The sequence below is a fragment of the Balaenoptera borealis genome (assembly GCF_965194805.1).
Source record: "Balaenoptera borealis genome assembly, chromosome: 13".
NCBI classification, from domain to species: Eukaryota; Metazoa; Chordata; class Mammalia; order Artiodactyla; family Balaenopteridae; genus Balaenoptera; species Balaenoptera borealis.
The window spans coordinates 87,496,655-87,522,973 of NC_138870.1; the positions used below are offsets into that span (position 1 = coordinate 87,496,655).

General features: G+C 37.9%; 1 long non-coding RNA gene and 1 pseudogene across 2 annotated transcripts in view; one reads left to right on the top strand and one right to left on the bottom strand.

Moving 5' to 3' along the window:
- LOC309608954 overlaps nt 1-26,319 on the top strand; it is a 1,139,914-nt gene that overhangs the window by 966,020 nt on the left and 147,575 nt on the right. The window lies entirely within an intron of this gene.
- Nucleotides 1,567-25,132, bottom strand: LOC309609649 (programmed cell death protein 10 pseudogene; annotated as a pseudogene). Its single transcript has 2 exons — nt 25,021-25,132; nt 1,567-8,657 (listed from the first exon to the last, which is right to left on the bottom strand). The product of its transcript is annotated as a programmed cell death protein 10 pseudogene (transcript).

Consider the following 26,319-nt stretch of genomic DNA (forward strand, 5'->3'; position numbering starts at 1 on the left):
AAATTGATAGAGATTATTATTTCTCATAAAGTTGGAATCTACTGCAAAAATTAGTAATTGTAAGAGCCAAATACTGAGCCCCAAATTCCTAATTTGTTCCATAAATATTTATTGAGCCTTGATGCATAGAAGCCACTGTAGAGAAATTTATAGAAATAAACATTGCCCTGGGCTTCCCTGGTGGCGCAGTGGTTGAGAATCTGCCTGCCAATACAGGGGACATGGGTTTGAGCCCTGGTCTGGGAAGATCCCACATGCCGCTGAGCAGCTGGGCCTGTGAGCCACAATTACTGAGCCTGCGCGTCTGGAGCCTGTGCTCCGCAACAAGAGAGGCCGCGATAATGAGAGGCCCGCGCACCGCGATGAAGAGTGGCCCCCACTTGCCGCAACTGGAGAAAGCCCTCGCACAGAAATGAAGACCCAACACAGCCAAAAATAAATAAATAAATAAATAAAAACTAGTAAACTGGCCACATAAGATTTTAAATAAATAAATAAACATTGCCCTCAATCAGTAGTAATTTAGATGAGACGTAGGGCACATATAAAAACAACTATTGGATCAGGCAGTATGTCTACAGCTCAGTGCCTAACACCTGCCCAGATCAAGTTCTTTAAGACAGCAGGAGTCCAGCTAGAGCAATTCGGAGACTAGAGGGAAAGTGGTGGTCTTTGAGTTGGATCTTGAAGGAGCTGCATGCGACAAAATGTGAGTGAAGGACATCAGGTGGCACATATGGGAATCAGTCAATAAAGCAGCCAAAATAATGGACAGAGTTTACTTAATTTGGCAATATTTTTGACAGAACGGAAATGATCAGCGGTAATCCAATTGCTAACCAATTACCGTGAGTCATTCTAAAATGATCAATTTGATTTCAAGCTTACAGAGTCAGTCAAAGTAAATCCAAAATAAGCTAATATTTTAAAAGCCAAAACATGGAAGCATTCCTTGTAACTTTAAGAAATGGTCACTTAAGAACACTGAGGTAGAAAGATGCCATGTGACTGAGGATATCAGCTCGCTCGATACCAGATGAAATCGGTTTGTCAGTTTCTTTTAAGAGAACATAATTGGAAATTGGAGTGATTTTACTGAGGGAAATTTCACTGGATAAACATTTGCCATACATTAACTTACCTCTTTAGCAATTAATTCTATGTTAAGAGGGCAGGATTTAAAGGATTTGGAAGAATATCAGAGTATATTCTAATGATTTTATGCCATATGACTCTGTACCATATTTGACCAAACTTAATTAAACTGATTTTTTTAAAAGATGTCATTGTTTGCCGACAGTGTGGATATAACCCTTGGAACCTAAACATTCCAAATATTGGAAATGAAGTCATAAAAGTAGTTCAACCGTGCAAAGATTTAATATCTTTTTAAAGACACAGACCTGGGAGAAAGGGATTATCTGTTCATACAGTCAAAGTAAACAACCCATTTTTGGGCCCAACAGATGGAGGCTTTGAATCTGGGGAAGAGGAAGCAGAGAAGAATAAAAATGCAGCGCTTAAAATGACCACAACGTAGACTACGTTTTAAAAAACCTTCTTCCCTACTCAGTGTGAGCCCAGAGGCTCATTATTACAAGTGTAAGAAAACACAAAAATCCTCTGGGTCTGAAATTTCTCAGTCTATATTTTTCATTCATCAATACGTTTGCTCAAGTTTTACTATGCATAGTTAATTCTGTAAAAACTGAATTAAGTTTGGTAAGACTATCATATTTTGCTCTATTTTCAATAATTTATTTCAGTTCCTTTAATATTTTATCTTGGTAAAACTATGCTTTGCAAGAAACAAAAAAATTATGATCTTTAAAAAAGAACCAATTATAAAATCAATATTTGATAGCAATTTCAAGCCATGACTTCTTAATCTGGTCAAATGAAGGCCTCTTTTCCACTGTAACAAGTACCATTTTCTACACCCACAAAAAAACTGTTATCAATAGTCTCATCATGTTGATATTTTGAGTTAATATTTAATCAAATGACAATGAGAAAATATATTAGAAATGTAAGTACTGAAACACAACATAAGACAGCTAGGTGACTTGCAGTTTCTCAGACTCATTCTTGCTTGAAAAGTAGAGCAAAAATTAAACATTTCATTTGTTCCAGACACCATATAACAATTTGGGCCCTGGTGAGGCAATCTGCCTAATATTCTATTCACATTATGTCAAAGAAAATTTTATGTTACGAGCATATAATTTATGAAATCAATATTTCTTGTACAATTCCAAAAATTAACTATTCATTATTCCATTCAGGGATAAAATGTTTGAATGCTATGAGTTTGAAATGAGAAAAGCAGAAGTGAAACTCTGACCCTCCACTTCCTATGAATAGTCCCAGGCCAGTTTGTCCTCCTGACACCCACCCCAATCCTTTTCTCCTTTCCCATGAGTTTCCCCCACTTTAAGATTAATCTAACCCATCACTTTCTCTATGGGACCTCCCCTGATTGCCTCTAGTCAGCTGGGCCAAGCTTCTTGACCACCTGTATATATCTCTCTCTAGCAGTTGGATTTGACTATACCAGTTGGAAATGTAAAGCTTGTGTTAAAATGATCATGTAGCTATAACTGAACTAAACAAGACTTAGCTTAAAGGAGGAAAAATAGCTAATCGCTCTTAAGAGGAAAAATAGCTAATCGCTCTTAAGAGGAAAAATAGCTAATCGCTCTTAAGTGTTCATTGGGCTCCAGGCTCTGTGTTCAGCCCTTTTATGTGTTATCATCATTCCAGTCTCCCAACAGTTCTATCTGGCATGCACTATTATAGCCCCATCTTATAGATAAGGTGACTGGGGCTTGAAAAAATTTAAGTAATATTCCCAAGGCCATGCTGCAAGTAATTTGTGGTGAGAGAGCACTTCAACCCAGGTCTTTCTGACTTCAAAATCTGTTCTCTTAATTGCTGTGGTGTACATCCTTTCCTTAGGATTTTATCCTATGTTTAAGACCTAAAACTCCTTTGAGATGTAAATTCAGAATTTATAAGAAGAAGTATTTATGAGAAGAAAACAACCTCGCTGTCATTTTAAAACAATGAATTGGTTTTTCTTATCAAATGTTTAACCATTATATAATGAATTTTCAGCATACACTACCACTGTTCATTTACATCTATGCAAATCAACAAGATGATGTTTTACACTCACTGTTCAAACATCATGACCTGATATTACAGTAAGTAAACAATAAGGTACCCAAAACAATTAGATTTAAACTCTTTCTGGCAGAGTCTTCATAGCTAAATGATAATTCAAGTCAAGGCAAGGCAATTATTCATTTAAGGGTTCCATATGAACAAAGCATTTTTAAGTTGAAAATCAAATTGTCTTTCAAATGTTTATATAAAGATATATAAATGTTTCAGATGTATATATATATATACATATTTTGATATATGTAAGGGGTCTCCTCATCCCTTTGAGAAACAGAAGTATGTAAGAGTGATCTAGAAAATTTCAAAGATTAAGGAAGTCATGAAGGAGGCGAATTTTCAACTGCTTTGAGGCAACCTCTTTGGAGGCAAATATAAATGGAATGGGATTCTGGTCTGACACCCTCTAGTTGTGGGATCTTACACAAACCACTTAACTTCTTTATCTCTTAATATCTCCATCTGTGAAAATGATGTATTGAAAGAATTAAATGTAATTATGTGTGTGAAAGTGTCTTTAACAGTGTTCAGTACATAGCTGACTTAAAAAAAAATGTTAGTCCCTTTTCTCTTTAACATTTTTACATGCACTTACTGAACCCCTACTAATGTTCTAGACATGGTTCATCCCTGGGGAATACAGAGGTGGAAGACAATTGAGCCTCCAAAACAGTCCACAGTTCAGTGGATAAAAATGATCAGAAAACCTTGGGGCTTCCCTGGTGGCACAGTGGTTGGGAATCCGCCTGTCAATGCGGGGGACACGGGTTCGAGCCCTGGTCTGGGAAGACCCCACATGCCGCAGAGCAGCTGGGCCCGTGCGCCACAACTACTGAGCCTGCGCTCTAGAGCCCGCGAGCCACAACTACTGAGCCCACGAGCCACAACTGCTGAGGCCCGCACGCCTAGAGCCCGTGCTCCACAGCAAGAGAAGCCCGTGCACCGCAACAAAGAGTAGCCCCTGCTCACAACAACTAGAGAAAGCCCGCGTGCAGCAACAAAGACCCAGCGCAGCCAAAAATAAATAAATTTATTAAAAAAAAAAAAAAAAGAAAACCTACAAATAAACACAACATACCTTTTGCTGAACCAAAATAAGCACAGACTGGAGGGAGGCCCAGGTTGGGGTGGGGGCTGATGGGGGGATGGGCTTAAGGGAGCCCTTTGTGGGAGTGTGATACAGTCTTGTAAATACTCATGGAGATTGACAGTGAGGTTCTATCATTTTTTTCTGATTTCAACCTCACAACAAACCTGCAAGTTACGTATGAATATTCCCATTTTTCAGGTGATGAAATAGCAGAGCCTAGAGAGTGCTTATCAATGTTTACGAGTAGGAATACCAGAGAATAAATAAGGATGACAATCATATGGTACCATGATTCAAAGACACAGCAAAAGAGGGTCGCTGACTAAGACCAGCTGGGCCAGAATCTCAACATAAGTGAAGCAAGAGACAAACATCAACTCTATTCCAGGCTGGAGTGACTAGATTTCTAAAGGTATCAAAGGTCCTACTGGAAGTCCTTGGAGTGGTGAAAAGTTTGGGAATGTCCATTTTGCTAAGAAAACCTATTCACGTTATCCTATGTCTATCTTTTCCCTGGTCCAACTCAATCCAGGAGAGAAGGCAGGCACTCATAAGAGGCTGCTGAACAAATAGAGACTGCCCAGTTTCAGTACAGCTCCTATTAAATAAGAGAACAAACTGAAACACACAGGGCGGACAATACCCAGTGATGCAAATCGGTCGGCGTTATGTTATCATACTGAAAGACTAATATTACCTGTTCGTTAGGAAACAAAAGGCAGGGTGAGTGAGCAAACCAGTCAACCTTCAGATTTTCTTGCCTTCCAGGAAAGAGTTACATATGTCAACATTGACTCAGCGGGGCTGGTTGCTATTTAGAAAGAAAGTCGTGTTACACCCACTAAGGTTTTTGTTCAAGCTGTGACAATATTCCCTATAGAACATCAGCTCCTGCATAGTTAGGGTCATAATCTGGGGTTGAGGTAAATGCAAAATTTTCCCTACTTTTACAAAAATCAAATATATCTAAATGTATGTGTGCTTAATTTTATAAAGGACTCATATTTTACTTCTTAGAATGTCAGTTTAAGAGTCTTTGAGATAAAGATGCAAAGAGGTTTACCAGCTCACAGAAAAGAAACAGGGCTTGCTTTAGACACACCACAGTTAGGGGCTCAAAGGTCACCAGGCCCTGGTTTTCCTGTCTCTCCTTTCTTCTCTTTTCCACACATCTCACCTTCACATGCAGTAGGAAAGGCAAGCCTTTTTCCCAAGAGCACCTACCTAAGGTTCTGAGATACGATCCAATTGGTATAGCTTTGGACTGTACCCATCCCGGAAGAAACCAATCATCACGGCCACAGAAATGCAACATGTTGATAATTCAGGGAAGCGAGAGGCCAATAATAAATAGTGTTCCTCTTCATGAAATATGGCTGAAGAGTTTTCCAAAGGAGAAAAGGGGGAGACTAAGAGCAAATCAAGCTGGTCTTCAAGGGATGTTAGGTGAGAGGGTCACCATCCCTGTAGATGTTGATTTATAGCAGTAATCACACTACTTCAATAACAAGCTATATTTATTTATTTTACATTTTTTAGGCCACGCAGCATGTGGGATCTTAGTTCCCCGACCAGGATCGAACCCGTGCCCCCTGCATTGGGAGCACAGAGTCTTAACCACTGTTCTGCCAGGGAAGTCCCAGCAAGCTATATTTTAAAATGCTGTCTTTCCTGTTTTCTCCCATGCTCACATGTATTCCTAATGCCCAGAATCATCTTCACAATTCATCCTGCCTTCCTCCCTTTTTACCTCAAACTTTTTCTTGGTTATCTTTTCCTCTAATCACTTCTTCTCAGAATCCTTCACCAGCTTTTTCTTCTCTGCCATTCCTTCGAGTGTGAGTGTCCTTTCAGGGCCTGCCCTGGGGATTCTTTTATCACTGTGTATATATCCCTGAATAAGTCCATCCACTTCACGGCTTCAAGCACTATTCAGATTCATATCTCAAGTTCTGACCCCTCTTTGGTGCTCCCAAAAGCACCCCTTTCTTGGTCTCTCAAGTTGCATTAACCTAATATTTATCAAGCACCTGCAACATGCCATTCACTACTTGATATGCTAGGGTAACAACAAAGCAAAAAGCAAGACGTGGTTCCAGCCCTCAAAGAGTAGTCATTCTGGCATGGAAGGTAGGCGCTAAAATGAGTGATGGCAAATGTAATTAATGCTAAGAAAAGAGAAGAACAGGACAGACTGGTGGTCTCTGGACCCACACTGTGAACTGCTTACCGGATGCCTCCACCTCCATGATTTGCAGTACCTCAATATCTACAGATTCTAATTCAACATATTCTCCCCAAATCATGTTCTGTATTCCATGTCACATTAGTGAAATCACCAACCACGTAATCTTTCACACTGGCAGCTTCGTATCTTGCCTCTCCTCTTCTCCTCCCGATCACTAAATCTTATTGGTTTTCATTTCCTGAATATCTCCTGCCATTATTGCTCTCTATGTGCTATACACTTCAGTGAACCTTAGGCTCCTTGAATTTAATACACTCTCTCACATGCTATTCCTAATGCCTGCAGTCATCTTCACAATTCATTCTGCCTTTCTCCCTTTCTCCCTCCAAGACCCTTTGCATGTACCCATTAACCCACTTTTGTAGAAACAGGACTTTACTCAATATCATGGGTCATAGTTTTCTCTATTCCCTAGCCAAAAAAACAGTGCTTGGAACACAGCGGATTATCATTAAATACAAAATGAATAAATGAATGAATACATAAATAAAGATATCTGCCCTACCATGACCTCCACTGGATTAAAATAGTATTTTTGGTAAGCACTTCACATCAGGTAAGACCACATGTCTACTATGCAGTATGGTGGTTTTGTATTGCATCAACTTGGCAAAGCCAGAATTACATTTCTCAGGATACCTTTTCTATATGGTTCTAGGTTAGAGTTGGTCAAAAAGAAACTTGTGGGCAGAAATGAGGCAGTAACCACTATATTCTTGAAGGTCATTGTGGTTAGAGGTGGTGAAACACAGTTACACAGGTATCAGCAAATTCCAGTTTGTTCACCTCTTAACCAGTCTGTGTTCTTTTCTTTCAGACAGCTTGGTTTGCTGACCAAAGGCAAACCTAAGCCCATCACCAGACACCTGGCTTCAAACTCACCGAGCTGGGCATACCGAGCTTCCAGGGTTCTCTGCAAGCTTTGATTTGTCCATCGGCACCTGTGCTTTATGATGGCTGATTAGTGTCTCTGCTCCAAGCCTCCAATTCCCCTTTATAGACCTTCAAGTCCCAGCTCTTTCCACACTGCGTAGTCCATGCTTATAACATATTCCTTAATCCATATTATTCATATAGTGCTCTGCTTTTTTAAAACAGATGTAAACTATTTATTGAATATTTGCCACCAAATATTGTTAAATACATCATCTGGCAGCATATCGCTTCCAAGTTAAAATGTCAGAAACAAATACCAATATTTACAATTCTTTTAAGGAATGTTATATGAGACATTAGACTGTAAATTTTTTGGCTTATAATTCTTAAATAAATGATAATAGAAAATAAAATCTTCAGTGTGAGACTGTGATTGAGACATTTTACAAAAACACAAAGTGGCAATAATACCATTCAACATCCTGGGTTAGATCCCTTCAGGAGAGACTCATAATTTATACAGTCAGACCTTAAAATTTACAGATAAAGGTAGTTCAACACTGCCACTGAGAAGCACATCCCTTAACGTGTACAGCCTCGAGGGCACAGTTTTGAAGGTCTGAAATACCAAGTTGGCTTGATGATTTAGTCGGTTTGGCACTTATGAATACATTTATTGCCCTGTCATTTCACAACAGATTTTCAGAGTATGTCTGAAACTTTTGGAATACTTTAAAAATTCTTTATTTTTGGCATTCAAGTGCTATGTGGTTCTGGTATTAGTATTTCTTGAAGATATTACTCACTGCATCAAAGAGTTCTTTAATTGTACTAGGTATATCCTTGATTGCCTGCAGAAATCTCACTCTGGTATTGATCTCAGCTGTGATCTTACTGGGACTTTGTTTAGGTGCTCCTGCCTTTTCATTTAGGTCCTGGAATTCTGGCTCTGGTTGTTTAATCACATACTCTTCCACATCAGCAGCTGCCATTCGAAGGAGGGACTAGTGAAGTTAACTTCTACACTTTTTTCCTCTAAAAGTTTCATAATGACGTCTTGTGTGAAACCTGTATTTTCTTCCTGTGCTGATATGTGCAGTCTTTGTGCTGAGCCCAAGGATTTTACTTTAGTTTGTGTTATACCTCCTACTCTACCTTCTTTAAAAAGGAAAGGTTTCTCAAACAAAGAAATAGGAGCTTGACCATGTACTGTCTCAACTACTTTTGAACATGGTCTGAATAGTATAACATCTACTAGGACTTAAAGTACTAGCATTGATAATGAGAATCCTTCACATGTACAGTGTGTTACAGTTTTTAAAGTGCTTTTATATATATCAATTAATCTTCATAATTTCCACTGCTGATGTTTATTTGCTCCCTACTGGGTACACAGCACTGCACTGGACCTTTATTAGCCTATCCGATCCTCACAATGCAATGAAAAAAGTTTTCTCTTGTGATGAAATTTAAATGTACATTTTTAAAACAGTGGCCATCAAAATGCCTTTTAGGACAAAAATTGTCTTGGGAGGAAAAGGGGAATATCTTGATAAACAACTGGGAATAGAAGTTGGAATCCTAGAAGCTTGGCTATCAGCAGGAACCCAAGGAAAACAGAGAGAGATGGTCAAGAAAATGGGAGAAAATGGGCGGGGGGGGTGAAGTTTAAATGTAGAAAGGGCATTCAGGGAAACCTCACTGATGAGATCACGAGAAATAAGCATCTTAAGGGATTCTCAGAAAGCCAGGGGAGGATCTGGAACTTTTATATTTGAGTTAATTTTATTTGTAGTTCAATGAACAGAGACTCTCTAGCTGTCATACTAGTATTTATAGAGAGGTAGGAAAATTGAGGCTAAAAAGACGGGCAATTTGAGATCATACAGTCAGATACAAGTTTATCTTACTTGAGCTTCTGAGATGGGTCTGAGGTCACAGGCTTATGGTCCACCCCAGACACACTTGACTCCACATCCCCTCTTTTGGCTAGACCGCTTGCAGCCTCTGAGGACGGGGAGAACTCTCCGGAGCCAAAGAAGGGTTAGCAAACCTTTTCCCTGTGTCAAAGCAGAGCCAGGAGCAGGGAGACGGCCCTGTACATTCCACAGGTGAGCTTCGCACTGAAGGAGTCTCAGCAATTGACGACAGCAACGCCTGACCTTCCCCGCTCCCAAGCTAAAGAGTGGTGTCTGGAGGTTGGGGAGAGAGGGGTGTCTGAGAAATATTTCCAGAATGTAAGAGGTGGGGCAAAGGTCCTGGCAATCGCTGGAAAGAAACAGGTCATGGGCTCACTGCCTTTTTCAGCCAAAGGAATTCCTAGAGGAGAGACGCAGAGAAACTTCAGCCTATAGGAATAATTGCAGACGACAATGTCCCCAAAGTTACCCAACACAGGTAACTTCTACTCTTAATTATGGGTGTTTCATTCCCCAAGCATCCAGGTTCACACAACAGGGGATGGTGGACATGCCAGACGCTTGAGTGGGACGCACTGCCTGCTGACTTCAGGGGTCCATCCAGCCAAAGAGAGTTCCCATGGTGTCCCTGCAGGTCCTCAGCAATGAATAAAACCAGAGGCAGCTCCCTTTGGGGACACAGCAATTTTTCAAGCATTATCTCATTTAATCCTCATAACACATCTATGAGGCAGGTCACAGTATCATACCGATTCTACAGATGAATAAATGGAGAATAAAAGGAGTAAAATAACTTGTCAAAGGCCACACAGTCAGTCAGGTGAATCAGATCTATCTGATTTCAAAATCCATGTCCTGAACTATTTTGAGAGGATGATGAACTTTCAAAAGCTCCTCACTAGAATATGAGCCCTTGAAGGAGACGGGTGGGGTCTTACTAATCTTTACAATCTTTATCACTCCCCAAAGCACAGTGCCTAGCACACTGGAACCCTGTCAACTCATTCATTCATTCATTCATCAGTAGATCTTTACTGGGCCCTGCTGGGTGTCAGCACAGTATTGGTCCCTGGTGATACAGAACATGGCAAGGTGCACAGGAGTGAGTTGACTTTCCCCAGCACTGGAAAGACAGAATAATCATGTTCCTGGGCTGACCTGAGAGGGGAGGGCATACATGGATAAATAAGAGGACACACAACCTCCCACTGGGAGATGTCATGGGGTTGGACCCTGAGAAACCCTGGAAAGAAGTTCGACTCAGCTCTAGACAATGGAGCTCAAGATGGACCTTAGATTTCTAGTCAAGGGTAACCAGGTTCTAACACCCAGCTTGGCTGTAGTACCTGCAACTTTGGTTAGTGGAGCACGGAATAGACTCTACCTTTTGGCCAGTGGGTTTGAGAACACAGACTGCTTGTGTGCCAATCCTGGCTCTGATGCTTAGTAGCTTTGTGACCTTGAGCAAGTTGTAAGATGGGATAATAAGAGAATCACTCTTGTGATATTGTGAGGATTAAATGAGTCAATATGTTTAAACACTTAAGAGTGGTGTATCTGTGTTAGCAAATATCAAAGCAAGCATCACAGCCTGGCACTGATGTCGCATCACACGCTGCAGGATGCTCCTGCCTTCACACTGCGTCCTCCAAGTCTCCACACCACATTCATCAGACTCATGTACGGCCATGAAAAATGGTTGAAAGTCACCACCTTCTAGACTGTACTCAGCAGATGCAATTACTCCCCCTGTTCCCTGGCTGACTATACCACAGGTTAAGAGCGGCTTCAGAAAAGAGGAAGATGTGTCCCAAACCAGGACTAAGATGAAAAGAGCGAGGTCCATAGAGCTCAAAACTGAAGAGGGCACTCAGGCGGAGGATCATGCAAGTGCATCTGTCCATGGCTTTAAGAAGAAAAGCTGCAGGGATAGGATTTCAGCATTTGAATTACTGCTGGGTGTACAGTTTATAGAAGAGTGGTTTATTTTCTAGACAAGTTGTATTCCTCAAAAGTTTTAAAAATTGAATTATAGCTTAAAAATACTAGGGGAACTTGCTACTTAAGGGAATTAACTTGTGAATGCATTTGTAGAACCAAGAATCATTTAGAGAATAACTTATTATTAATCAGAAACTGGATTGTCCCATGTTGTGTTTGGCTGCACTTTCTTTCTAAAAATTGTCATGTGTTATGCATGTAATATTTGTTTTCCTGATAGCAGAAGAAGTCAATTCATGTAAGGAAATCTTTGTTCAAGAGAAATGCAGTCTTGAGGGAAGTAAAGCATCAAAAGGTCTCAAAGAACTGCCATGGATTTTTCTACATTGTTGTATAGTAGGTACAAAATAAAATCTTTAAAAGGTGCAGTAGAGCTGTGTGAACTCTACAAGAATTATGGTCTTGCTAGGTTTTGGCCACTTGATAATTCTCCTCAAAGAAATATATTTTATCTTTTTAAAACCCACTTTTTTTTTTCTATTTTGTGAATATGCATTATTGTCAAAATATTATCTTTTTCCTTCTTGAGATCACTCTGTGGTTCTCTTTTTTAACTTCCTGAGTTGAACACTTAGTTCACTAATTTTCTCTTTCTTTTGGATATATGCATTTAAGATTACAGTTTTAGCTGCATCCTCTAAGTTTTGCAATAAGTGTTTTCCTTCTCAAGTTCTAAATATTTTAAACTTTCATTAGATTTCTTCCTTGTTTCATAACACACTATGGGTGTTTTTAAAATTTCCAAGCATGCAGATTTGGGGAGAGGGATACTCTTTTTATCTACTTATTTTGCTTTGTGGTTGAAGAATGTGGTCTGTGTAATTTCAGTTCTGGTAATTACTGAGTTTTCATTTGTGACCTTCAACAGACTCTGATTTTGTAAATTTCCATGTATCTTTGGAAAAAAATGTATTTCGTAATTGTTTTATGCATGATTCTAAATATATCAATATTTTCATCAGATCAAGTTTCATCATTGCTTTGTATATGGGAGTAATATGTTACAAATTCCCATTTAAATTACATATTGGTCAATTTCTCCTTGTAATTCATTCAGTTTTTACTCTCTGTATTTTTGAGAATTATTTTCTTAAAAGAATACAGGTTTCTGATTATATATTCCTGGTGAATATTTTCTATGTAATGATACTGTTTTGTTTTTTTGGTTTTTTTGCTAATAATGCTTTTTGTCTTAAGGGTTATTTAATTTAAAGTAATATCATTATATCAGTTATATTTTGATTTATAACTGCATGGTATATCTTTTTCTATCCTTTTATGTTAAAAAAAATCCTTATAAATATGTCTTAGGTATACCTATTATAAAAGAAACATATTACTGAATTTGTTGTTGTAGTTGTCATTTTTGCTTTTAAAGTCCAATCTAGAGATTCTAGGAAGATAGCAGTGACAGTGACATTGTAGCTTTCAATCTTAGCGAATCCCCACATTAAAGCAAACACAGCAATTAAATAGCAAAACCAAAGATCCATGGACAACATTTACCACAAAACTAGGCAACAAGGTATCTCCCCTAGTATAAGCACATGGGGACAAACCAACAACAGCCATGAGACTCACATGGTATTGGCATCTGTGCAGGAGAAAGTAGAGGGAAGTACACAGGGTTGTGTCAACTGGTGAACAGAACCCCAAAAGAGCCAATAGTTATTTACTGGGGAGCACAGTGGGTCAATGTGAGTACATCAGATGAAACTGAGAATGAATTCTCTCTCTAATACCAAGTGAGTTCAAGGAGCACGAAGTAAGGACTGAAAGGGTTGAAGCAGTTTAATCCTTATGAACTCTCAAAACTTAAATGGATTTTCTTCCAATTAAGGAACCATACTGTGAAGAAACTACTAGAAGTAGAATAAAATTGATCAATTAGGGAAAAGTAAGATTAAAAAAGAGAAGATTTCCACCCAAGTGGAGAAAGGAAGACAGTCAGGAAATCTTGGGAAGCAAGTGGGCATATTTTTAAACATTACATAAAAATAACAGACAAAGGAGCTTTGTGACATTAGAAAAGCTTTACTAAATCCTGCCTCAATCTAAAAGGTCAGGAAAACTAATTTCACATAAAAATGAGCAACAGAGAAGCATCAAGTTCAAATCCCATTTGAAGTTATAATAAGAAATGAGGTAACAGGGAGCACGATAATATTTTTAGAGATGATGAAAGCATCCCAGAAAAGTATGTCCACAAACAGACCAAACTGCAACTTACTATTTAAAAATTAGTCATGACACCCTACAGGATACCAGGATACCTGTACTGGACACAATTTAGAAGAAGGGAGCTTGCACTTAGCATCAGACATGCATCATGCTGCAGTGATACCTGTTATCATCCTGCCTGTAAAGAAGAGGACATGAGCTGAGGAGTGTAGCAGGTAGCCTATTTTGAATATTAAAGAACTAGTGGAGCCAGATGCAGACCTCAAAATTCATGTCTGGTCTTTCAGTGCCCATCAAGTTTGCAGGGCTTAATGCCTTATAATCAAAACTAATCCACATCACTTATTGACTCCTTTCCAAATTAAAAAGAAAAATGTTTCATGTCAAAAAAAAATTAAAAAATTAAAAAATTAAAAAATAAAAACTAGTTAAAAGACATTAAGAAAGTTACACAGAATATGAAAAAAATAACATATATCAAAATTTTTAAAGCTGGGAACTTAAATCCTAGAACTCAGAAAAGAATTAGAAATAAAATATCCTTTAAGAAATCAAGACAAAAACAGAAGGATACAGTGTGGAAAAAACACTCAGCTAACGAGCTAAAGGATAGAAGGTGGAAAAGGGATTTTTTTTTTTTATTCAAACAGAAAGTCACAAAAATTATAATCATCCTCATCAGTTCACTCAGTCCCATGTAATTAATTTTTTTGTATGTTGATCTTTTGTTAGCACTTTTATGAATTCATCAGTTTTCCATTAAAGTTCTGAAAATGCTTATTCATTAAGTTCAGCAGTATAGTCAGTTACCAGAAACCTGTACTTGTCAGAGTCTTTTCCATGAATTCCTTGAAGATGAAACCCTTTTATAGGAACATTTTTGCGAAAGCATCAGAGTACACCCAGAACTGTCTGTAAATGACAAAAGACTTGAAAATGACCATGGTTAAAGATTTGATGAAAGTTCATAATAATGAAATTGACAAGGAAATTTAGTTATTTCTGAGATATACATTTTAAAATAATAACTAGAATTATGACTTATAACATTATACCAGAACATATAAGATTTTTAGGAATTTCATGTGATGTCTGAAACATTTATATTAACATATTTCCATACAAATAACCCAAAGAAAGTTTAGTATACGTTTGGGTCCTTTTTTGAATTTTTGAATTTTATTTTATTTATTTTTTTATACAGCAGGCTCTTATTAGTCATCAATTTTATACACATCAGTGTAGACATGTCAATCCCAATCGCCCAATTCATCACACCACCATCCCCACCTCCCCGCGGCTTTCCCCCCTTGGTGTCCATATGTTTCTTCTCTACATCTGTGTCTCAACTTTTGCCCTGCAAACCAGTTCATCTGTACCATTTTTCTAGATTCCACATACATGCGTTAATATACGATATTTGTTTTTCTCTTTCTGACTTACTTCACTCTGTATGACAGTCTCTAGATCCATCCACGTCTCAACAAATGACCCAATTTCATTCCTTTTTATGGCCGAGTAATATTCCACTGTATATATGTATCACATCTTCTTTATCCATTCGCCTGTTGATGGGCATTTAGGTTGCTTCCATGACCTGGCTATTGTAAATAGTGCTGCAAAGAACATTGGGGTGCATGTGTCTTTTTGAATTATGGTTTTCTCTGTGTATATGCCCAGTAGTGGGATTGCTGGATCATACGGTAATTTTATTTTTAGTTTTTTAAGGAACCTCCATACTGTTCTCCATAGTGGCTGTATCAATTTACATTCCCACCAACAGTGCAAGAGGGTTCCCTTTTCTCCACACCCTCTCCAGCATTTGTTGTTTGTAGATTTTCTGATGATGCCCATTCTAACTGGTGTGAGGTGATACCTCACTGTAGTTTTGATTTGCATTTCTCTAATAATTAGTGATGTTGAGCAGCTTTTCATGTGCTTCTTGGCCATCTGTATGTCTTCTGTGGAGAAATGTCTATTTAGGTCTTCTGCCCATTTTTGTATTGGGATGTTTGTTTCTTTAATATTGAGCTGCATGAGCTGTTTATATATTTTGGAGATTAATCCTTTGTCCATTGATTTGTTTGCAAATATTTTCTCCCATTCTGAGGGTTGTCTTTTCGTCCTGTTTATGGTTTCCTTTGCTGTGCAAAAGCTTTTAAGTTTCATTAGGTCCCATTTGTTTATTTTTGTTTTTATTTCCATTACTCTAAGAGGTGGATCAAAAAAGATCTTGCTGTGATTTATGTCAAAGAGTGTTCTTCGTATGTTTTCCTCTAAGAGTTTTATAGTGTCTGGTCTTACATTTAGGTCTCAAATCCATTTTGAGTTTATTTTTGTGTATGGTGTTAGGAAGTGTTCTAATTTCATTCTTTTACAGGTAGCTGTCCAGTTTTCCCAGCACCACTTACTGAACAGACTGTCTTTTTCTCCATTATATATACTTGCCTCCTTTGTCATAGATTAGTTGACCATAGGTGCGTGGGTTTATCTATGGGCTTACTATCCTGTTCCATTGATCTATGTTTCTGTTTTTTGTGCCAGTACCATATGGTCTTGATTACTGTAGCTTTGTAGTATAGTCTGAAGTCAGGGAGTCTGATTCCTCCAGCTCCATTTTTTTCCCTCAAGACTGCTTTGGCTATTCAGGGTCTTTTGTGTCTCCATACAAATTTGAGGATTTTTTGTTCTAGTTCCATAAAAAATGCCATTGGTAATTTGATAGGGATTGCATTGAATCTGTAGATTGCTTTCTGTAGTATAGTCATTTCACAATATTGATTGTTCCAATCCAAGAACATGGCATATCTCTCCATCTGTTGGTATCATCTTTAATTTCTTTCATCAGTGTCTTTTAGTTTTCTGCATACAGGTCTTTTTTCTCCCTAGGTAGGTTTATTCCTGGGTATTTTATTCTTTTTGTTGCAATGGTAAATGGGAGTGTTTCCTTAATTTCTCTTTCAGATTTTTCATCATTAGTGTATAGGAATGCAAGAGATTTCTGTGCATTAATTTTGTATCCTGCAACTTTACCAAATTCATTGAATAGCTCTAGTAGTTTTCTAGTGGCATTTTTAGGATTCTCTATGTATAGTATCATGTCATCTGCAAACAGTGACAGTTTTACTTCTTCTTTTCCAATTTGAATTCCTTTTATTTCTTTTTCTTCTCTGATTGAGGTGGCTAGGACTTCCAAAACTATGTTGAATAATAGTGGTGAGAGTGGACATCCTTGTCTTGTTCCTGATCTTAGAGGAAATGCTGTCAGTTTCTCACCATTGAGAATGATGTTTGCTGTGGGTTTGTCGTATATGACCTTTATTATGTTGAGGTAGGTTCCCTCTATGCCCACTTTCGGAAGAGTTTTTATCATAACTGGGTGTTGAATTTTGTCAAAAGCTTTTTCTGCATCTATTGAGATGATCATATGGTTTTTATTCTTCAGTTTGTCAATATGGTGTATCACATTGATTGATTTGCGTATATTGAAGAATCCTTGCATTCCTATGATAAATCCCACTTGATCAAGGAGTATGATCTTTTTAATGTGCTGTTGGATTCTGTTTGCTAGTATTTTGTTGAGGATTTTTGCATCTATATTCATCAGTGGTATTGGTCTGTAATTTTCTTTTTTTGTAGTATCTTTGTCTGGTTTTGGTATCAGGGTGATGGTGGCCTCATAGAATGAGTTTGGGAGTGTTCCTTCCTCTGCAATTTTTTGGAAGAGTTTGAGAAGGATGGGTGTTAGCTCTTCTCTACATGTTTGACAGAATTCACCTGTGAAGCCATCTGGTCCTGGACTTTTGTTTGTTGGCAGATTTTTAATCACAGTTTCAATTTCATTACTTCTGACTGGTCTGTTCATATTTTCTATTTCTTCCTGGTTCACTCTTGGAAGGTTATACCTTTCTAAGAATTTGTCTATTTCTTCCAGGTTGTCCGTTTTATTGGCATAGAGTTGCTTGTAGTAGTCTCTTAGGATGCTTTGTATTTCTGTGGTGTCTGTTGTAACTTCTCCTTTTTCATTCTAATTTTATTGATTTGAGTCCTCTCCCTCTTTTTCTTGATGAGTCTGGCTAATGGTTTATCAATTTTGTTTATCTTCTCAAAGAACCAGCTTTTAGTTTTATTGATCTTTGCTACTTTTTTCTTCGTTTCTCTTTCATTTATTTCTGCTCTGATCTTTATGATTTCTTTCCTTCTGCTAACTTTGGGTTTTGTTTGTTCTTCTTTCTCTAGTTCCTTTAGGTGTAAGGTTAGATTGTTTACTTGAGATTTTTCTTGTTTCTTGAGGTAGGCCTGTATAGCTATAAACTTCCCTCTTAGAACTGCTTTTGCTGCATCCCATAGGTTTTGGATCGTCGTGTTTTCGTTGCCATTTGTCTCTAGGTATTTTTTGATTTCCTCTTTGATTTCTTGAGTGATCTCTTGGTTATTTAGTAACGTACTGTTTAGCCTCCATGTGTTTGTGTTTTTTACGTTTTTTTCCCTGTAATTGATTTCTAATCTCATAGCATTGTGGTCAGAAAAGATGCTTGATATGATTTCAATTTTCTTAAATTTATTGAGGCTTGATCTGTGACCCAAGATGTGATCTATCCTGGAGAATGTTCTGTGCGCACTTGAGAAGAAAGCGTAATCTGCTGTTTTTGGATGGAATGTCCTATAAATATCAATTAAACCTATCTGATCTATTGTGTTATTTAAAGTTTCTGTTTCCTTATTTATTTTCATTTTGGATGATCTGTCCATTGGTGTAAGTGAGGTGTTAAAGTCCCCCACTATGATTGTGTTACTGTCAATTTCCTCTTTTATAGCTGTTAGCAGTTGCCCTATGTATTGAGGTGCTCCTATATTGACTGCATATATATTTATAATTGTTGTATCTTCTTGGATTGATCCCTTGATCATTATGTAGTGCCCTTCCTTGTCTCTTGTAACATTCTCTTTTATCTGATATGAGTATTGCTACTCCAGCTCTCTTCTGATTTCCATTTGCATGGAATACCTTTTTCCATCCCCTCACTTTCAGTCTGTATGTATCCCTAGGTTTACAGTGCGTCTCTTGTAGACAGCATATATATGGGTCTTGTTTTTCTATCCATTCAGCAAGCCTGTGTCTTTTGGTTGGAGCATTTAATCCATTCACATTTAAGGTAATTATTGAGATGTATGTTCCTATGACCATTTTCTTAATTGTTTTGGGTTTGTTTTTGTAGGTCCTTTTCTTCTCTTGTGTTTCCCACTTAGAGAAGTTCCTTTAGCATTTGTTGTAGAGCTGGTTTGGTGGTGTTGAATTCTCTTAGCTTTTGCTTGTCTGTAAAGCTTTTGATTTCTCCATCGAATCTGAATGAGATGCTTGCTGGGTAGAGTAATCTTGGTTGTAGGTTCTTCCCTTTCATCACTTTAAGTATATCATGTCACTCCCTTCTGGCTTGTAGAGTTTCTGCTGAGAAATCAGCTGTTAACCTTATGGGAGTTCCCTTGTATGTTATTTGTTGTTTTTCCCTTGCTGCTTTCAATAATTTTTCTTTGTCTTTAATTTTTGCCAATTTGATTACTATGTGTCTCGGCGTGTTTCTCCTTTGGTTTATCCTGTATGGGACTCACTGTGCTTCCTGGACTTGGGTGGCTATTTCCTTTCCCATGTTAGGGAAGTTTTCGACTATAATCTCTTCAAATATTTTCTCGGGTTCTTTCTCTCTCTCTTCTCCTTCTGGGACCCTTATAATGCGAATGTTGTTGCGTTTAATGTTGTCCCAGAGGTCTCTTAGGCTGTCTTCATTTCTTTTCAGTCTTTTTTCTTTATTCTGTTCCGCAGCAGTGAATTCCACCATTCTGTCTTCCAGGTCACTTATCCGTTCTTCTGCCTCAGTTATTCTGCTATTGATTCCTTCTAGTGTAGTTTTCATTTCAGTTATTGTATTGTTCATCTCTGTTTGTTTGTTCTTTAATTCTTCTAGGTCTTTGTTAAACATTTCTTGCATCTTCTCGATCTTTGCCTCCATTCTTTTTCCGAGGTCCTGGATCATCTTCACTATCATTATTCTGAATTCTTTTTCTGGAAGGTTGCCTATCTTCACGTCATTTAGTTGTTTTTCTGGGGTTTTATCTTGTTCCTTCATCTGGTACTTAGCCCTCTGCCTTTTCATCTTGTCTTTCTGTAAATGTGGTTTTTGTTCCACAGGCTGCAGGATTGTAGTTCTTCTTGCTTCTGCTGTCTGCCCTCTGGTGGATGAGGCTATCTAAGAGGCTTGTGTAAGTTTCCTGATGGGAGGGACTGGTGGTAGGTAGAGCTAACTGTTGCTCTGGTGGGCAGAGATCAGTAAAACTTTAATCTGCTTGACTGCTGATTGGTGGGGCTGGGTTCCCTCCCTGTTGGTTGTTTGGCCTGAGGCGACCCAACACTGGAGCCTACCTGGGCTCTTTGGTGGTGCTAATGACAGACTCTGGGAGGGCTCATGCCAAGGAGTACTTCCCAGAACTTCTGCTGCCAGTGTCCTTGTCCCCATGGTGAGCCACAGCCATGCATCTGCAGGAGACCCTCCAACACTAGCAGGTAGGTCTGGTTCAGTCTCCTCTGGGGTCACTGCTCCTTCCCCTGGGTCCCAATGCACACACTACTTTGTGTGTGCCCTCCAAGAGTGGAGTCTCTGTTTCCCCCAGTCCTGTCGAAGTCCTGCAATCAAATCCCACTAGCCTTCAAAGTCTGAATCTCTAGGAATTCCTCCTCCCGTTGCCAGACCCCCAGGTTGGGAAGCCTGATGTGGGGCTCAGAACCTTCACTCCAGTGGGTGGACTTCTGTGGTATAAGTGTTCTCCAGTCTGTGAGTCACCCACCCAACAGTTACGGGATTTGATTTTACTGTGATTGTTCCCCTCCTACCATCTCATTGTGGTTTCTCCTTTGTCTTTGGATGTGGGGTATCTTTTTTGGTGAGTTCCAGTGTCTTCCTGTTGATGACTGTCCAGCAGCTAGCTGTGATTCTGGTGTCCTCACAAGAGGGAGTGAGAGCACGTCCTTCTACTCTGTTATCTTGGTTCCTCCATCAGGAATTTTTTTAAATCAAAGGAAATACGGGCTTTTTTAAAGTTTCAAGAGAAAGTGACAAATACAAAGATGGGCAAAGATAATCTAACATACAGATACTAGGAGTCCCTGAAGAATAAAACCAAAGCAAAGAAACAGAACAGAAAACTTTCTTAAAATTAAAAAAAAAAAAAGTAGAAGAAGAAAATTTGAATACGTATTGAAACATCATACAGGGCCTTTCCTGAGGAACTTACTACAGAGTAAGTTTCAAGCAACTGAAATGAATAAGTGACTTAGATTAAATAAAAGCTTGAAGGAAAGAGTACAACGTGTAGTAGATAAATGTTCTGATAACATAAACATCGTAAACTACTTTTAAAATATAATATGGATTCAGATTGAGATATGTTATGGATCAAAAACCTAGAGCAAATGTATATTTCATGATCAAGCATTCAATTTAAAATTATGAACAAGTCAAAGATGTCCCATCACCACTTCTATTCAACATTATATCAGTGTTCCAAGCCAGTACAAAGTGCAAGGGAAAAAAATATACTAACTGAAAAGTAAGAAAAATGTTATAATTCAGACACAATAGTCTAAGAGGTGATATAAACTATTAGAACTAATAAGGATGCAGAAAGTTATGGATATAAAAATCAATGTTCAAAAAATTTGTGTTTCCATATATCAACAATCAGAATATATAATTTTTTCAAGATACCTTTGAAGATAGCATTGAAACCTATATGATACCTAGGAACAAATATAAGTGAAAATATGCAAGACTTTAATGAAGAAAAAAATCATAAAACTTTGTTCAAAGACCCAAAAAGTGACTGATATAAAAGAAGAGATATACTATGTTCATGGATGAGAAGATTCAACATCATAAAAATATCATCTCCTCAAATTAATCTATAAATTTGACATAATTTCAATTCAAACCTGACAAAAAGCTGATTCTAAAATTCACATGAGAGATCAAATGGCCAAGCAATTTTGAAAAACAAGATAGTATCCTCACCCTACCAGACATCAAGATCCCTAAGAAAGTTGTAGCAATTAGGATAGTGTAGGTTTTGGTAGCAGGATAGACCAAGAGACCAATTGAATAGGTCAAAGAATCCAGAAACAGAAACATGTAGATGAGAATTTGAACCCTGAGTCATAACTGTTTTAGTCGACTCTGTTCTAGAGTCTGGAATCAAGTATTTTGTCAGGACTCAGATTTCACTATTCTAAGATCTTGAACTGGAATTGGATCTATTCTCCTGGAATCATAACCTTGTTACACATAAAATAAATTTAAATTTCAGACTGTTCAGTTTCCATATAGGCTTTTTTAAGACTATCCATTAAGGTAGAGTGGAAAAATTTTGGCACAGAAGGCAGATGTTATTTGCAGTGTTGTCTTTTGTCAGTGGCTCATTGTTAGTGACTCCACCTTTCTTTTCTCACTTGAGGATAAAATGCAATAATATTCACAAAAGCACTTCAAAAATTCTCAGGTATCCCTCTGTCTCAGGGCCAAATGTAACAGTAATAGCTGTTGGAGGCTTTATCATGATCCAGACACTCTAATGAACATGTTATATGAATTATAGTAGTTAATCCTGGAAACAACCTTATGAAGAAAGTGCAGTTATCATCCTCATTTTATGGTTGGCACATTGAGGGTAGGAGGAATTAAATAATTTACCCAAGATCAAGGTCAATTAGCTGGGAAGTAATGGAGCTGGGACTTATATCTATGTCTGTTGAACAACAGCACCTGGTCTCTTAGTTACTCCTCCACAGTCTTTCTGTAAAATATTGTCATCGCCTTGTTTGAAACTGAACTGGTACATTTTCAGTCTTAAAATCAGAGTAAAGGGAAAACTGCATAATCTGAATTAATTAAAACTAACCAATCATCTCTCCCCAAAACATCTTTATAGAACTAAGTCAACTTTATTTTCTAATATAATTTTTAGTCTTCTGACAAGAAATGCACAAGTGACTAGTAGGCACTGCTAAAAAACAAACAAAATTTTAAAAGTGTGAGAAACTTGGAGAGGATGCTGTTTCCTGAAACAAGAGTCAACTCCTAATGCCCCGTTTATGGACCAGGTCTTACACTGACACATGAAGAAGCTCTTTTAATTAACTGGTTAGGAATTTAATATCTTCACATATGCAAGGCAAGTCGACTTGCCCAGGCAACCAGATACACCAAGCTTTGTATATTAGTTCTGCTCTTTTGGCTTTTGAATGAACCTTCTAAGTCATGGGCATTAAGGCTGTCTTAAGTAAGTGTTTTTTTTACGCCAGTGTTCTTTGGGAAAATGAGGATATGCTAACCAGTGGCGGAGAGTACAAGGTGACCGAGCAAATTAAAACTTAATAATATTAAGCGACAAGAGCCCAAATAACAAGATCCAGGAGATTAATTTGCTGAATATCATGTGGTTCTCACTAAATGTGAACAAAGAGATCTTCAGAGCCTTGCCAAAATATGAAGATAGCGATTAGGCAAACTATCCAAACGCATATCTGCTTTTGCATGGCTTTTTCAGAAACCATTTCCAAGAAGTTAAGGTGAGTTTTGCCACCTTACTAGAGTGGTAAATTTGAAGGCATGTCTTTGGTCTTAGTAACACTGCCAAATTCAGGTATGTTTTGTATTTGTCTTAGTGGTCCCCTGAACTCTCTTACCTTAACAAAACTGTGGGTAGTTTTCCTAAAAATAGAATATTATTTCTTCTGATATTTGCCTTCAAGAAATTTAAGAATTGCACTTGGGATAAGCATAACACTTTCTTACACAATTTCTTAGCTGTATCATTTACACCTTTAAATTTTTCTTAACCATTTTATTTGAGCTATGTCACCTGGGTCCACAAACTATCTCTATGAGATTACAATCACCTTAAGAGTAAGTGCTATAGTAATTCCTATTTATTTTTAAATTCTCCCATCAAAATTTATAAATGATTCTTCATGTAAAAGTTCTACAAAGCTTTTGTTTGTATTTCTTGTCTTCCATAAAATTTAACATGGATTATTACCCAGAGGAGACAGGCAGTAATTTATTCTTTGAGTGAAATTAAATTTGTTTAATTAAAAATTTTAAAGATTTTACTCTACTTTATATACCATATTTTGTAACTTTAATTTTTCCCCTCACTCAACAAATATGTATTGAGTTTGTACTATGTGCCAGAAACACATTATTATTATATTTCTCTTAAAACAATTTTTTCCACAGAATAAGATCATAGAATTTGACAGCCAGAAGGAGCCTTGAGGGTTACTAATTCAACACACTGATTTTAGAGACGATGAGGGAATTTTTCGAGAGTTTGCAAAAGTAGTGTCAGGCCTAAGGAAAATAGCTGGTTGGTGCCTCAGTGGGAAGTAACACCCAGGTCTCTTGACTTTGGTGCCAGGACTTTCCCTTATCAGAAGTTACTTTTTAAATTTTCTAGTATGTTTTAGATGAGAAATTCATCATAATATGCCATTTATTGTACCTGAAAATGGTTACTGGTTGCTGCTTGTCACAGTGACTCTACTGTAATAGAAGAGAAATAAGCCTATATTAAGAATGTTTATAATCACAGTCAAGAAACATAGAAGTATTTGTACCCTTTGATTCAATAATTCTACTTTTAAGGATTTATCCTGGGGAAATCCTCAGAGATACAAACAAAGATTCAGGTACAAGACTCTACTTCAGGCTTTTTATCAAAAGTCTAACCATAAATTACGTGACACCTCATGGCAGAATATTATACAGTTTCAAAGGATGTGTAGTCATGCCACAAAACTTAGTATAATGTTAAGTTTTAAAAAGGTAAAATTTCACACAGTCTAATTTCAGTCTAGTAAAATGAAATTAGATGTGTGCGGTAGTGCATTCTAGTCTGAAGAAAATAGACTTAAACTCATAACTGTGGTTATTTTGGAGTAATAAGATTATCAGGGATCTTAATTTTCTTTTGTTACTTTTTCTGCATATCCAATTTTATAAAACAAATTTGTATGCATGTACACTAAGGAGAGTGAAAAGGAGTATTGTCATAAAAAGAATACCTCTAGTCAAGGTAGGCCCAGCAGGTGGCCAAACTGAACAGACACCGACAGGGTAAAAAAAAAAAAAGTTGATTTAAGTGAAGCCATAATACCTCTCTATTTTAAACTTTTTAATGATCTCTTCACTTCTGGCTTGCCACAGTTATCATTCCTTTCTGGACTGAACTTGAAGACCCTTGGTAGTCTGGTCACATATTCCTAGCAAGGAGTCCCCTGCCACACACTCTCAGCCTTACCACCCTAACCTGCATTTGAGATCATAAGGTGAACCCCATCACGCCCCTACATAACGATTTGTAATCCCAGGTCATCCCATATAATCCAGACTCTGCTCCCTATATGTCTCTGCACACCCCCTAGTCTGACCCAATCTCTCACACCCCTTCATGGCTCCAAACCCTTCCATTACAGCCTGGTGGGGAGGCTGCTTGGTCAGCAGCAAAATATTCTACGTTGCCAACCTCTTCTTCGAGCGTCTCCTTCACTTTGTCCTTTAACTGAAACCTGTCTCCTGGGGCCATTTCTTGCTAGGGAGGAATGGGAATTTCTCTCCCATCCTCTACCACCTGGCGTGAAGTGGGTTACATGTCCTCTGTGTTTTTCACTTGCAAAACATGTGTCCTCCCCTTCTCCATAAAAACTAGTTTTTGTGAAGCTCATACCACCAGAACATACCTTATCTTGGAAATATATTTATTTAATGTTCTGCATTGTTAGCTTCAAACCTGAGACTGACGATGCTTCTAAAACATATACTTAGAGTAAACCCACACTTAAAAGGTTCACCTGGCTTTAAGTCACAATGTGCTGCAGCACTGCAGCTGTAAAATGAATTGTCATTGGTATCCATTGTAAAATGAACCAAATGTTCTCCGTAGATGATGCTGAAATGGTCAGAAGAGAGGTTTAATTCAGAGTGCACTGCCCATTTGACTACTGTGCCCTAGAGGGTTAAGGAAGGAAATGAGCCACCATCCAGTTAGGACAGAGGAAAAGCCCTATGGACTGTGGCAGCCGCAGTCCCCAGCACCGTCCAGGCACACAGTAGGCCCTCTGTATGTATTTATTAGCTGACTGACTAATGGGTTTTAATGCCATTCCACACATTCCAAACTAGTTTAGCCTATAAATTCCTGTAGCCTGACATTTCCCATTCAACAATCCACAACTTATCATGTTATCTGATCTTTTGATTTGACTGGTTTACTTAAAGACTGGAATTTGTAGGACCTGACCCATAGAAAAATAGAAAACAAGTGGACTTAAGAGCAAAAAAAAAAATGTTTATTTATAACTCCAAAATTAAAGTCTGAAGCTAAAGCACGCTCTGATAATATGAGGCTTTTGTTTGATTGGATGATTAGTTTTAGCTCCTATGGTTTCTCCTCCCCCCTCTTATTTATGGGGTTACCTATGCAAATGGCCCCAAGCAACATTGTCACTCATTCTTTGAAACACTTGTTTTCCTTCAGCAAATATTTATCTAGTGCCTACTACGTGCTGGGCACGATGCTAGGTGCTAGACTAGCACAAACAAGACTGATAATGTCCCTGCCCTGTATGCCTTCTACCAAAGTGGCAGGTAAGTGCCTTATATATTTTGATTCTATTTCATTCTATTCTATTCTAACAGACTTAGACTTACATAATAAAATAATAACAAATATTATTTCAGTAGCAATTTTTAATTAACAAAGTATTTTCACAA